Raw genomic sequence first — 13,061 nt, 5'->3', positions numbered from 1 at the left:
TCATTTGTCTTTGCAACGATAACAGCCCAGTCACAAGAAGAAAACGTTGGCATTGTACATTTATGCAAACTAAAAATAAGTTAAATTTGCATGTAAGATGCACATCATGTCAATGCCTTTAAAGTAGTTAATAAGCCAGTTATCAAATTTCAAATTTACTATGCATCCAACAGGAGGAGACTCACCACCCAGACCAGCAGATACTGCCGCAAAGGGACTAACGATACTTAAAAAGTCTTAAAGGCACTGAATTCATTCACCTAAAAAGCCGTAAATGGTATTAAAATGTCTTAAATTAATCTTTCAAAAGTCTTAAAAATGCTTAGACATGGGAGGGAGCATGTTATGCAAATCTCAAACAATTGGCAACATCTATTTAAAAAAAAAATTCCCAAAACATCTCCTATTAAGGTCACACAGATCAGGATAGCTAAACCAACAGCATTCTTTTTTTGTCTGAGGCTGAGCTGCTCAGAGCAGAGGATCCAGTGTTTGCCACCTAGCTGTCCCTGTACCCTGGATGACACGGGGAAATGCATATTCAGCAAAAATTTAATGAAAAAAGATTTCAGGGCATGACTGAAACCCCTACAAGGCAATGAATACGCAGCTTGGTATATCTGATGCAAAATGCGGAGTAAGAAACATGCACGCACACACACACTCACACACACGCACGCACGCATGCACGCATGCACGCACGCACGCACACACACACACACACACACACACACACACACACACACACACAAACAAACAAAAGCCAACAAGTATATATTTTTACAAAAGTTTTCCTTAGTAACTGATATCAGTTCATGTTTTTGTTTTTTGTCTTCACTTTTGTATATTGTAAAATTGATTCTACATGTCGTTGTGAGTTGCATTAAGCTACAGGAACCTGTGTAGACAGAAGGAGAAGGACACATTTTTTTCATCACAAAGCTGAAAACATCCAGTGATTACAATCGATGCATTGATTAACCATTTAAAACCTGAGCAAATTAGTTACTTTTTTTTTCAGAAACATGGATAGAAGTTTCAAGTTATGCGTTACAAAAAGTACCTGAAATTTAGCAAAACGAGAGAGAGAGAGGTAGAGAGAGAGAGAAGGCAAATAATAATTACAATAAAAAATAAGTGTTATATATATATAGTTCTCTGGACATTCTCTCTCTTTTTTAAAGGGATTACAGTTAATTTATTAATCTCTCTCTGTTGCTTTATTTAAAAAAAACTCAGGTCAATTTCTTGTCACCTTTTCCTACTTTCTAGTAAATATAGGACATCTCATGCCTTTTTGCCTCTGAGACACCTAAATGCAGCACATGAAAACTGATGTTTTTCAAAGGGCTGACAAATATAAAAAATGTAAAAATGCATATGGTGTGATGAGTTGAGGGAATAAAGGAGTCTGACAGACTGAAATTGAGCTAATGACTCCTTCCTGGCTGTATTAGTCGTGTTAGCTTCGTTAGCATGCTGACCAAAAAGCAGTAGTGGAAGAAGCAATCAGATATTTTACTCCAGTAAAAATAGCAATGCTATAGTTTACAAGTGCTCTGTTGCAAATAAAGGTCCAGAGTTTTAACTCTTACCTATGCAATAATTTTGCAGGTTCATCAAAACACACTGTTATCATAAAAATAAAGGCCTACATCATTTAACTCATGAAGTCATGCAGTAAAAGTACAAATAAAACAGATTTATGTAATACTTGGTGTGTGTGGGGTCACTGGTTCCTGAGCTGTTATACAACCACATACTAGGACAGGGTGTGTGTGTGTGTGTGTGTGTGTGTGTGTGTGTGTGTGTGTGTGTGTGTTCTTGCATGTATGTACCTGACTGAGTGTTTGCACTGATATTTCCCACAGGCCTGTTGGAACAAAGCCTTCAGTGTGGTACAGCAGATAAAGTATTTCACACACACACACACACGCACACACACACACACACACACACACCATCATCATCATCATGCAATAATTAATCTTTAATGCCTCCATTGATCTGGTGGTGACAGTCAGTCATTAGATGATTTTTTCTCACACCTGATCAGCCAATCAGCCACTAGGTGTGTTGCCGTGCCGACGTGACAACGCCTTTGATGCAGTGACAGCGCCTGGATGCATATCAAACACAACATGAACCACTTCAGCCTCTTTGCAACTGACATTTATCTAAATGATGCACACTAGTGCACAATAGTGTTTATAGGTTCAGTGAGAACACATGCAGGCACAGATCCAGTTAATCCAACAGACGCTTAACATTTGGCAACGTTAGGCTTGTAATTATTATTGGCATTCTCTTTAGCTTTTCACAGAGGAACATGTTTCAGTTGTCAAGGAGTAACTGTGACATGTGGTTAGATTTGGGAAGAAGGCTCTCGGCAGATTTCACTAAAATGTGACAAAAAATAAATGAAGTTTGGTGTGAAACATATTTGTGTTTTCTCATAAAATACTGCTCTAACCTGAACATAAAAAATCTGTCACATGCAGCACATGAATTTTTCATCATTATCTGTATTTCATGACAGATTCTTACACATTAAAATAGTAATGTGCAGCTTTTGTGGTGTTTGGATTGCCCTCAAGGGAAATGTCATGTTGAAATAGGAACAGACAAACACAAACTGTTGACACAAAGTTGGAAGAACACAGTGGCCTAAATGCTGAAGCAGAATAGTATTTTAACAGGTATGTCTACATTCTGTTGGCCACATAGGATATAAGATATAACACCATCTGAATTACAAACAGAAGTTAAATGTGTTTGTATTTTAAGCAGACAGGTTAAAAAAAACATCAACAGATTTCATTTAAATTTGTCAAAAATTCCATGGAGTTTGGTAAAGTGATACTAATTTCTAAACTGTTCTTTGAGCATATCTGCAACTTATTCAAAACATGCAGCCTGCAGGAAACTTGCATCATCTCGTCAGTTGAGGGCAGCACACTCAGAGGAACACTCACGGAGGAAGTGGAAGAACTGGACCATGTTGGTAATTCAACTTGAGATATCCATCAGAGAGCCGAAACTTGGAAGCAGATGAAGAGAAGAGATCTGCGGTCAGTGCTTATTGTCGTCAGGTGTAGCGGTCTCACACTGAGAAACTGATACACCTTGCTCAGTGTTGTAACCTAATTTACTGTAATCACAACCATTAAAAATGAGCAGGAACAAGGTTAGACTAATAGATACTGGCAGGCAGCCTTTACCACTTTGATAATGACTTAATGTAATTCAAGAGCACTTTTGATGATGGTTTCTATTATTGGTTCAGTATGCAAGATTTAGGGGAATGTATTGGCAGAAATGGAATATAACATAATAATACCCCTTTGCTACCAAAATTAGCATATGCATGCAGTTTTTTTAGACATGGGTAAACCCTGGAAAATATAGTATTGCCATTACAGCAGCGCTTTGAACATGGCACTGCAGCAGACGAGTTTGCCTTTCTGTGTGTTAGTGCAGACTAATTTGGAGTGATGTTTTGGCACTGCTAAGGTGGAGACAGATGGCAATTAATGATGGTGTGCCATTGCATATTGCCATTTAAGGGGCTAAAGTTAGCACGTTCACCCAGGTGTTGTGTTTCCATCAATGTTAAGGCCAGAGCTGAAGGGGATATATATCCATGACCAAGGTAGTTGTTTGACCTGGATGTGAATGCCAGCAGGAACAAGGCAGGCCGGAGTCAGATGAGAAGGCAGTTGTACAGAACCAGTGTTGTTACTTCACGCTGGCAGACAGCCTTAAGGCTACCAAAATTCCATATGTATTTATCACACCTTAGATGTGCAAAAGGGCTTTTAAGGCACAATTATTCTTTATATCACTATCTTAACTGCAATATTATGGTTCAATATTTCAGCCAAAGATTCCTCTGTGCTATTAATCTAATGTGCAATATATTTTTCCAACTATGTAGGCTAGGAGCTTGTTGGAAAGCTTGTGATATGTAGTTTAACCAGCAAAAAACAGCAAGTCACTAACTTGAACCTCTTGCAAGTAATATGATGTGAAGGCAGGATGATATTTGGGGGTGCACAAGCGCGTCAAGGGGATTAATATTTGGACAATTAAACAAATACATTATTCATTCACCAAGAAGCCACCCATCGCGCACCACGCCAGCTTGTAGCCTGTTCCCAACCAGGCTGATGAGACAGTCGTCATCATGTGCCCTTAAAATCCTCTCGGTCTATAAATATGCGTTGTCTTCACACTGCGCCATGTGCAATATCTTCTCATAATGCTAAAACTGCGATTGTTGTTAGCATTATTTTCTGCACCATTCTGCGCGTGTTTTTATATCCACTCAACTAATTGCTGACAGGTGGATGTGTTAAAAATTCATCAGTGTGTCTCTGATGGGCACATCACTCATCACCTCTAAGTGTCACCAACAGATCAAAAGCAGTAGAAACTTGTGTACGCCAGCCATGTAGTTGGCGTTGAGCACCGCACATTTCCACGGTCATTTCATTCTTGATACATCTGAACATGAGCATGGAAAAAGGCGTACGCCACGTTTTTGTGCGTATGCACCCTTTGTACATGAGGCCCCTGGTCTGTTTGTTCTGGAGAGTAAGAGACCTACGCCGATAATTCAGCCCCTGGTAAAAAATCTCCAAAACAATAAACACTGAAGGAATTCACACTGTGAGAAGTTTGAGCTGGTTGCAATTTGCAATCCTCCCCACTTGATGCCAATCTTACACACTTCACCTGTAAGACTAAAGGTCAGGACACACATTGTTTCTCTGATGATGCATCTCATTTGTGCAGACTTTTAGAATCAAGATGGATTGTTCCAAGAACACATTACAGTCGGCGTTCTTGCTCATCTACCTCCAGAGCTCCATTTACAGGAAAATACCAAACTGTCATAATGCTTTTATTAGTCACTGTAAGACTATTAAGACAGATTCTTAAACCACATGCATAATCTGAGCCAGACTCACGTTTCAAAGCCCTGCTCTTTGTGTGCCTGCCTCCTTGAAACTTCAGCAAAGTGCACAAATGTAGAGCTAGTATGTACACTTACATTCCACTATTGTTCAGAATGAAACAATATTCTGAATTTGATGGTGGTAATATAAACAACATTTTCTGTTTAGGTATGTTTCGAAATAGGCCTGTTTCTGGATTTAGCATTTTCTGATAAAGACACAGGATATGCCAGTGTCAAAAGCTCCTAACACTCCAAAGCTGAAACGGTTTCAGAGTATCAGCACACATTTCCTTCAAAAGCTTTCAAAGGTTTTTTTTTTTTTTTTATCTTGGATTGCCCAAATTCCACTTCACTGACCAAAATGATGCTGCAGGTGGGACTCACATTGACTTTTCCTTTTATGGTAAAAAAAAAAAAAAAAAAATGCATGTCTGAAACAGAGGAGTGGGCACGTTGGAACAAATCTCTCTTTTTCTGATGGCAGTCAACAGAGAGTTTGAACTGTGAAAGTATTCTGCAGCAGCACAGAAACATGCATGTAGCTGTCCAGTTCTCAGATTCATTTTTAAAGTTTTATTCAGCTACATGTTGATTTCACTGGTTTAACTTAAGATATGAAATATAAAATATTGTAAGTTTGAAATAAGATGGGTGTCAAATTTGAGCGAAACCAGAGGAATTATGCTGTTAAACTGCACAACTGTGTCAAATTGAAGTTAAAAAAGAAACAATTTAATTAGAATAAACTTTCTTTAAGAGAGTATCGGTTATCAAAGTGCTGACAGGGCGTTTGAGGAGCAATGACATTTGATGAATGATTTAAGGATCGCTGGAGGGGAAAATGAGAAAAGGTCTTACGAGAGCAGAGCCCGGAGGTGACTGAAGGAAAGAATTAAGGCGCCACACCCTGACAGACCTGACTTGCGTAAACCTGACCTGACTTGCGGACTAACAAGAAGAGCCCCTGGAGGGTTAGTACACAAGTCAGGTCATATGTTTTTCATTTTTTGATGATTGTAATCTGTTCTGAGGAATTTCATCAGAAACCTGCAACCAAGACAATGTCACAACAGCTCGTGCTGTTTTTACCTTGTAAGTCTTGTGTGTCCTCATGACAAAATGTAGTCGTAGTGACACTGATTATAGCGGGAACTATGACAGAAGCCTTTTGAAATATTTCACAGAATATTTTTATGTCAGAGTTTGTCACTGCAACAGCCTCAGAACTGTGCAAGATGAAGTCGTTCATTGATGAACGTAACCGCTTATCCTCTCTTAACAGTCATAGGTTGGCTGAGGCCTATGCCAGCTGACATTGGGCCAGAGGCAGGGCACACCCAGGACAGGTCGCCAAATGGGCTGACTCATTGAGCCAAACAACTTTTCAAACACAAAATAACTATTCAAACAAAAATTCACATCAACTCCCAATTTAGAGTCACCAAAACGGCATGTTTTGGACTGTGGACGGAAACTGGAGAATTTGTGGAAAACCCACGCAGACACAACATGCAAACTTCTCATAGAAGGGCCCTGGCCGGCCAGTGGCTTCAAACCTAGAACCATCTTGCTGTGAGGCCACAGTGCTAACCACTGATCCTTCATGCCACTTTCAAGATTAAGTCATGAAACTTTTTACAATAAGTCTGAGCAAAGGTGCTGGAAGTAGTGGGGTAGGAAGTAGGGAAGGGGGGCAGTGACTCTCCCAAACCCTCTTCTTTACAGAACTGGGGCATGAAACTGTGCAGGTGTGTGGTTGAGATTGGGGCAAACTAAAACCAAAATATTGGTACTAAAGAGTTTTTTAATTTAAAAGATTGACCTATAGCATCAATAGGATTAAAACCAACCGGGATTACTTTCTCTCTTCTAACTTGCAGGAAGTGGAAGAAAATTGGTATTTCCTGACTTCCTCCTGTCTGATATTGCTCTCAAGGTGTGTGGTGAGATTAAAATACCTTGGCCACTACATCAGCAGTGATCTCTCAGATGATGAGGATATACTCAGACAGTGTTATAAGTTATATGTACAAGGAAACACGCAGACTCGTAAACTCAGTATGTGTACGTAGACTGTGAAGAGCTCTCTTTTTAAAGCTTTTTGTACACCTCTTCAAACTGCCCATCTGTGGCATCACAACATTTTTTTTTTATTTCGATGTCCCTTTTCATTATTGTTATTAATATTATTTTGTTAATATTATTTTTGTTTTATTTTCTATGGACCTCCCTACGAGCTGAGTCATCAGGCAAGGCAAGGTGGCTTTACAACAGGGCAATTCAAAGTGCTTTACAGAGCAATAAAACATAATAAAAGATACAGATTTACAATAAAAGAGAAGAGATAAGATAAACAAGGCAAAATGAATCACTAAATGATATAAATAAATATAAATATAAGTAAGTTTAAAGTTTTAAAGTTTAAAGTTTAAAGTTTAAAGTTTAAAGTTTAAAGACTTAAAGTTTTGAATCGAAACTGACTTGCAGACCCCTGACACAGACATCACAGGCAGAGTCTTTTCAGAGAGGTGCTAAGACAAGAAATATCCAGCTGCATAGGAGTGAAATTAATATTTTAGTCAAATAAGATAATCAGTTAATGTTACATTTTCAAACTGGAATTGCTCATTGTTACTTAAGCTGATTCATTATTCACCTAATAAATCATGAGACACTGCTTTCGGCCATGCAAAATTACATTAGTCACTTTTAATATCAATAAAAAGTATCATCGGTATTGGCGATAATGTATTAGTTGGCATTAGATCGAAACAAGAATTTGTGGCATCTCCCAAACCCTAGTTTAGATGATAAAGATGGGTGTAGTCTGAGCAAAGGCAGAAGTACGAGGAAGAAGGGCAATAAAAATAAAATAAAAAGTCTTGCTTTGCAGATTGCTGTATCGTAGCCAGAGTGATTCCATTACAAGATGTTCTCTAGTTAAGTATAATTTTGAGTCCTTTTTACCTAACTGAGTTCTTCACCTCAGACAGAAACATTGTAGTTTTTGTATTTTTTCTGACAGCTACAGTTCCTCTGAACAGCAGCTTTACATAGAAAAATATATTCTCAGTTTACAAAAATATGATGCATTATAGATTAGTTATCCAACAGTAAACCAGTTAAGATTATCTTAATTATAACCAGCTACAACCCAAAATCCTGCTTTCACTCTAAAAAATATAATAACCTACTATGTCAAGCTGCAGCTGCCAAACGAGCACCTTTACTTTTAACTGAAATACATTTTGCTTCTTATACTGTTTTGAATGCAGAAATTTCACATGAGGCATCGCTATACTTTTACTTCAGTTAAAGGTCTGAATACTTCCCCTGACATGAAGAGACCACACCCAGCTCAGAGTGTGTGTGTACCTGCTTGGATCACACGCAGGACAGTGTGTGCAGCAGTGTACAGCTAGGATGAAAATGGTTTGTCTTGGGACATTCTTCTTAATAAGATTTTAATATGTAAATGAAGCCTATTGGATTGTTTTGAGATTAGAATACAGTGATTTTAAAAAATGGTATTGATTGACAGTAATTTGATTAAAAATATTTATTTATAGAGTTTATTTGATAGGGACAATGCAAATTAACAAAGTACAACTTCAGGCTGTTAGAAGCCAGCTGTAGTTTCCAGCTCCTGTTCCTAATTGTGGCAGTTATTGATGCCTTAGTGTTTATCTCTCTAATGTTTCAGCTGGTAAAGGGGGAGCTACAACTTCTGGCTGTTACTATGTAATATATATTACTTTACATATTGGTAGCTTGTGAATTTCCCCTGGGGACAGATAAAGCCTTATTGACATAATTATATATTTTTTTGCAAAGTAACTAATTCAGCTAATGCTAGATAGTTTAGCTAACATCACATATCAGGGAGGTAGCTATTAACCATTCGCAAGGTTCTTTATGTTGCATAGCTGTCTCATGTAACCTAACTCACAGCAAACTCTCTTGCATGCAATAGACAATAACTGTCACATAATTCACTTTAACTTGAGCAAATTAAGAGCTGCACTGCAATCTTCAACTATGATAATAACAGCAATGCGAGTTTAGCCTTGCTATGAAAGTAAGGGCTTCCACAACTTCTAATAGACACAGTTGTTAAGGACTCATAACACTTTCCCCAAATTTACAGCGAGTTCACAAGTGCTGACATTATGCTGATAGTATGTAACCTTTAAAGTTGTCCATCGCCTGCAGGCACATACCTGTGCAGCTCAGACTTGCAGCTCTAGTCAGTTTATATAAGCTAGTGGAGACATACTTTCACACTGAGGCCTTTAACTACTAATGTAATACCAGCAATGACTCCCCTGAACCTATCGCTCTGTGTATGTAAAACAGGGGGTCACCCATTACCAGACAGAATGTGTTTGTGTGGATATTACTATATTCATCCTCCTAAAGTACAAATAAAGGTTCACTACTTTCTTTAATAATAATTGACAGACAAAAGTGTTAAAGTAAGTTTTTGTGTCATAAAAATGACACAAAAACACAAAAGAGTTTGTGTGGCCACGATGACACCGTCACTCTCTGGATTGACTATAAGCACAATGGCTCTCATGCCACTCAAATACCTTGTTGAGCCACTTACAGAGGGTCATTGCCTATTCCTGCCTATTGGCTAGATGCTAAATTCTGCTTCAATAGAAGGATATAACCTCTCCATCACAAGGCCAATGGAGCAAAGACGTGATGCAGAACATCAAGCTGGAAAAAAGTAAGAAGCACCCTCAACAAACTTTATAAACTTTAAACTTTACAAAACTAGGGATCCTTTGATAAATTATGTGAATAATCTACCTGCCACCTACAAGTTGTCTTTCCTACATGTGCAAAATGCACCACGATGCACACATCCCATTTTGTTGTTTTCTGTTTTGTTTTGTTTTGTTTTGACTTACTTGTTTCCTTTTTGTCCTTTCTTCCATGCTTTGATACATTTCTGTTCATATTTGCACTTTGACATTAAATCTTATGTTCAAGTCTTGTCTGATAAACTGAAAATTCTCCATAAATTTAGTGTTAAAAACTATATATATTGTGGAGAATTTTTCTATTGAATCAAATCCAGCCAACTTTTAATGACTCAACTATCATACATGTATAGTTTTTTGTAGTTATATTGCACTTTACAAGACCTAATATTGTGAAACAGCAAAAAAAAAAAAAAAAAAAAAAATTCTGGTAATTCAAATGTGCAGCTTCACTTATTTTAGCTATTATCCTGCAGCTGTTGTTACATATTCTTTATATAAATCCATAATACATGAACAAAGTGTTTTCTTTTAATTTAAAAAAAAAACAACTACAAATAACAACGTATTAATAAGATATAGAAGCTTAAATTTAAGAACAAAGCAATTGCAGCAGAAATTAAACCAAAAAAAGAGTTATTAATTTATCCTTTTTCATTTACTTCTTTTTTGCAGATAGTTAGAGTTGCACAAGAGGGACACACCTATATGTGCACCTGCAGGTGATGAGCCCCACCCTCTCAGGTTACAGGTGTTATGTAAGGTTTGTGCTGCAGGCAGGAGTATTCAGGTGAAAACTGACAGGGAGGGGGAGCGAGCTGGAGAAGGTTGAGCAGGCCCAGGTAGGGCTCCCCGAGGCGGGGGAGAGGAAGGTAGCGTTTGTGTGATGGCACAATAGCCGTCAGTCACTGAGCGGAGTGAACGCCAGCTTCCTGTCACTTGGTGTTTGTTCAGACTCTGTAGCGGGTTCTGCAGGCCTTAGAAACTGCATGAAACACAATATATTATCAAATATTTTGTGTAAAGGAATCCTAATGTGGAACTCCTGCAGACTGAGCTGAGTCCAAACGATAAATGTGACGATACGATCCTCCCATGTCCTTTGCTGAGCTAAGCTACAGGTGCTAACACCAAATTTTTGCTGCAAGGTACAAAGCAGCTCTGCTCAACTCCACTCGTTCTTTTTTTATGTGCAAAAGTTGTGAATCATCAACACGTTCTCAGTCAAACTGACACTGGGCCTACATGTCAAAATATGATGAAGAAGGCTACCCTACTGCATCAGTTTGGTCAGGGATGGTAGTGTTTCCCCCTCAACGGCACCCCCCATCCCACCTTGATGGTCAAGTAAACTGTAATTAATTTTATTTTCTACATAGCGCCAGATCATAACAGAAGTCATTTGAGGATATGTTTTCTATAGAACAGGTCTATACCTTGGCCTTTTATTAGATAAACTTAATAGCCTTATGTTATTTATCTTATTTATACGACTGCATGTCATTTCTGCCTCTACTTGGTTGCGCGTTTACAATTCTCCTCTGTTCTCTGTATTGTGCACAGCAGAGTTTCACCCTAATGCCCGCACACACACACACACACACACACACACACACACACACACACACACACACACACACACACTCTCAGTGTCTGTGTCTATGTGTCCCTCTGCCCCCCTCCCCCCCTCGAAACCTTGAAATGATGTAGTATGTCGGCACTACTGGTTCCCTCCGCTTAAAGTCAATGGGTTTTTTTAAATGTGTTTTTGGTTAGAAGCCTCAAATAAGGTCTGTGGATGAAAATAGGATGATCAGCCTACAGAAAAATGTCATCACTGGGGCATTCTTTCTATAATCTATATAAAAATAAATTTAGCTTGTAATAGTACGAATGCAGACTCTGAGGAATTAGTGGCATCTAGTGGTGAGGCTTGCTGAATGCAACCAGCTGAAACTTCTCCCACTTAGAATTCCTTCAGTGCTCATTGTTCAAGAGGTTTTTAGTAGTGTCTAAATTATCCACAGAGGTCTGGTAACTGCTTAAGGACCACATGGGCTACTTTGTTTATGGATCCAAACTGTAAAAGTAGCACATATTTTTGGCAACTATGTATACATTTTCTGCATTTTGCATATTGTTTGTCGGAAGTAACAGACATTATTCCTATACCATGCATCACATTGCTTTTGCATTATATTCATTATACTTTGACTTATCATTATTTAAAAACAGAGCAGTTCCTTCATTCCTGTCACAGTTAAAATATGTTTGTGTTTAGGAGCTGAAGTTTCCTCCATTTAAAGCCAAATCATAAAAGTTTACAAGCTTTTTAATTGCTGCGCGTAAATCTTAAGGAAGTGGGTGTTGTGCATACCTGTCAGTTTCCCCTGGAGCCTGAGAGCAGTAGCTGTACATAATGGGAACAAGCCTCCAGCAGAATACCAAGCAGTCACACCCTCTGCATAAAAAAATAACTGAAAATAAATCACTGAGTTCGTTCCAGAACACATTTAAATGCACACAATGAATCAACTGTTTGAGCCTCTAGAGTAATTGTTATTTAATTGAAACACTTCCGTACCATGTTATACAAATATAAACTTTCAGCAAAATCAAGAAGTCAATGTTTGCAAAGTAACTTATATTTCCCCAAACACAACAAAATGTCTGTTTTGCAGTGAAGTAGGTTTATTTTCATTTTTGTTTCTTTTATTAGATGCATCCTTACAGCATTTCTAATATCCCAAACATAGGCTCCTTGCCTGTTCCAGGACTTCTGACTGCATAACAGTCTTTTGGCTTTTAAACCAACATAAATTAGAAGTCTTAAAAGTGCTTTGAAGAGTTAAACGTTTAATGTAATACTTAGACCACAAAATTAACATTTGTGGATCAGTATAACACTGATTTTGTGAAACAAACTTTGTTTTTTCTTGCATGCCTCAATCGTGAACAAAGAATCCAAAAATAGAAAAAAATCCTGATGAATAGCAGCTAAAGAGGTCTGAGTGTAACAACAACAAAACTCTGTCAACTCTGTCCATTTGCAAACTCTTACACAAACCATGCAGCATGACCTAAGTCTCATTTATCCTTTTGTATGTCTAGCACGTGCCAAACAAGTGCATTTTCACTAAATCCTTACTATTTACAACCCTAACACCTAAGCCTACGACTAGAACTCTGCATTCCAGTTGAGCAGAGTTCAATTTCACACACATTAGCAGAGTTCAGAAGCATACACTTGTCAAGACGACTGTTTAAATTAGAAATGTTTCTAATTGCAGATGTTTAGAAAAAAAATGCATGTTTGGGAAATGTTT

The sequence above is a fragment of the Plectropomus leopardus genome, chromosome 17 (genome assembly GCF_008729295.1).
Source record: "Plectropomus leopardus isolate mb chromosome 17, YSFRI_Pleo_2.0, whole genome shotgun sequence".
Lineage (NCBI taxonomy): Eukaryota > Metazoa > Chordata > Actinopteri > Perciformes > Serranidae > Plectropomus > Plectropomus leopardus.
The sequence above is the reverse complement of the archived record's forward strand: the minus strand, read 5'-3'. Positions refer to the sequence as shown.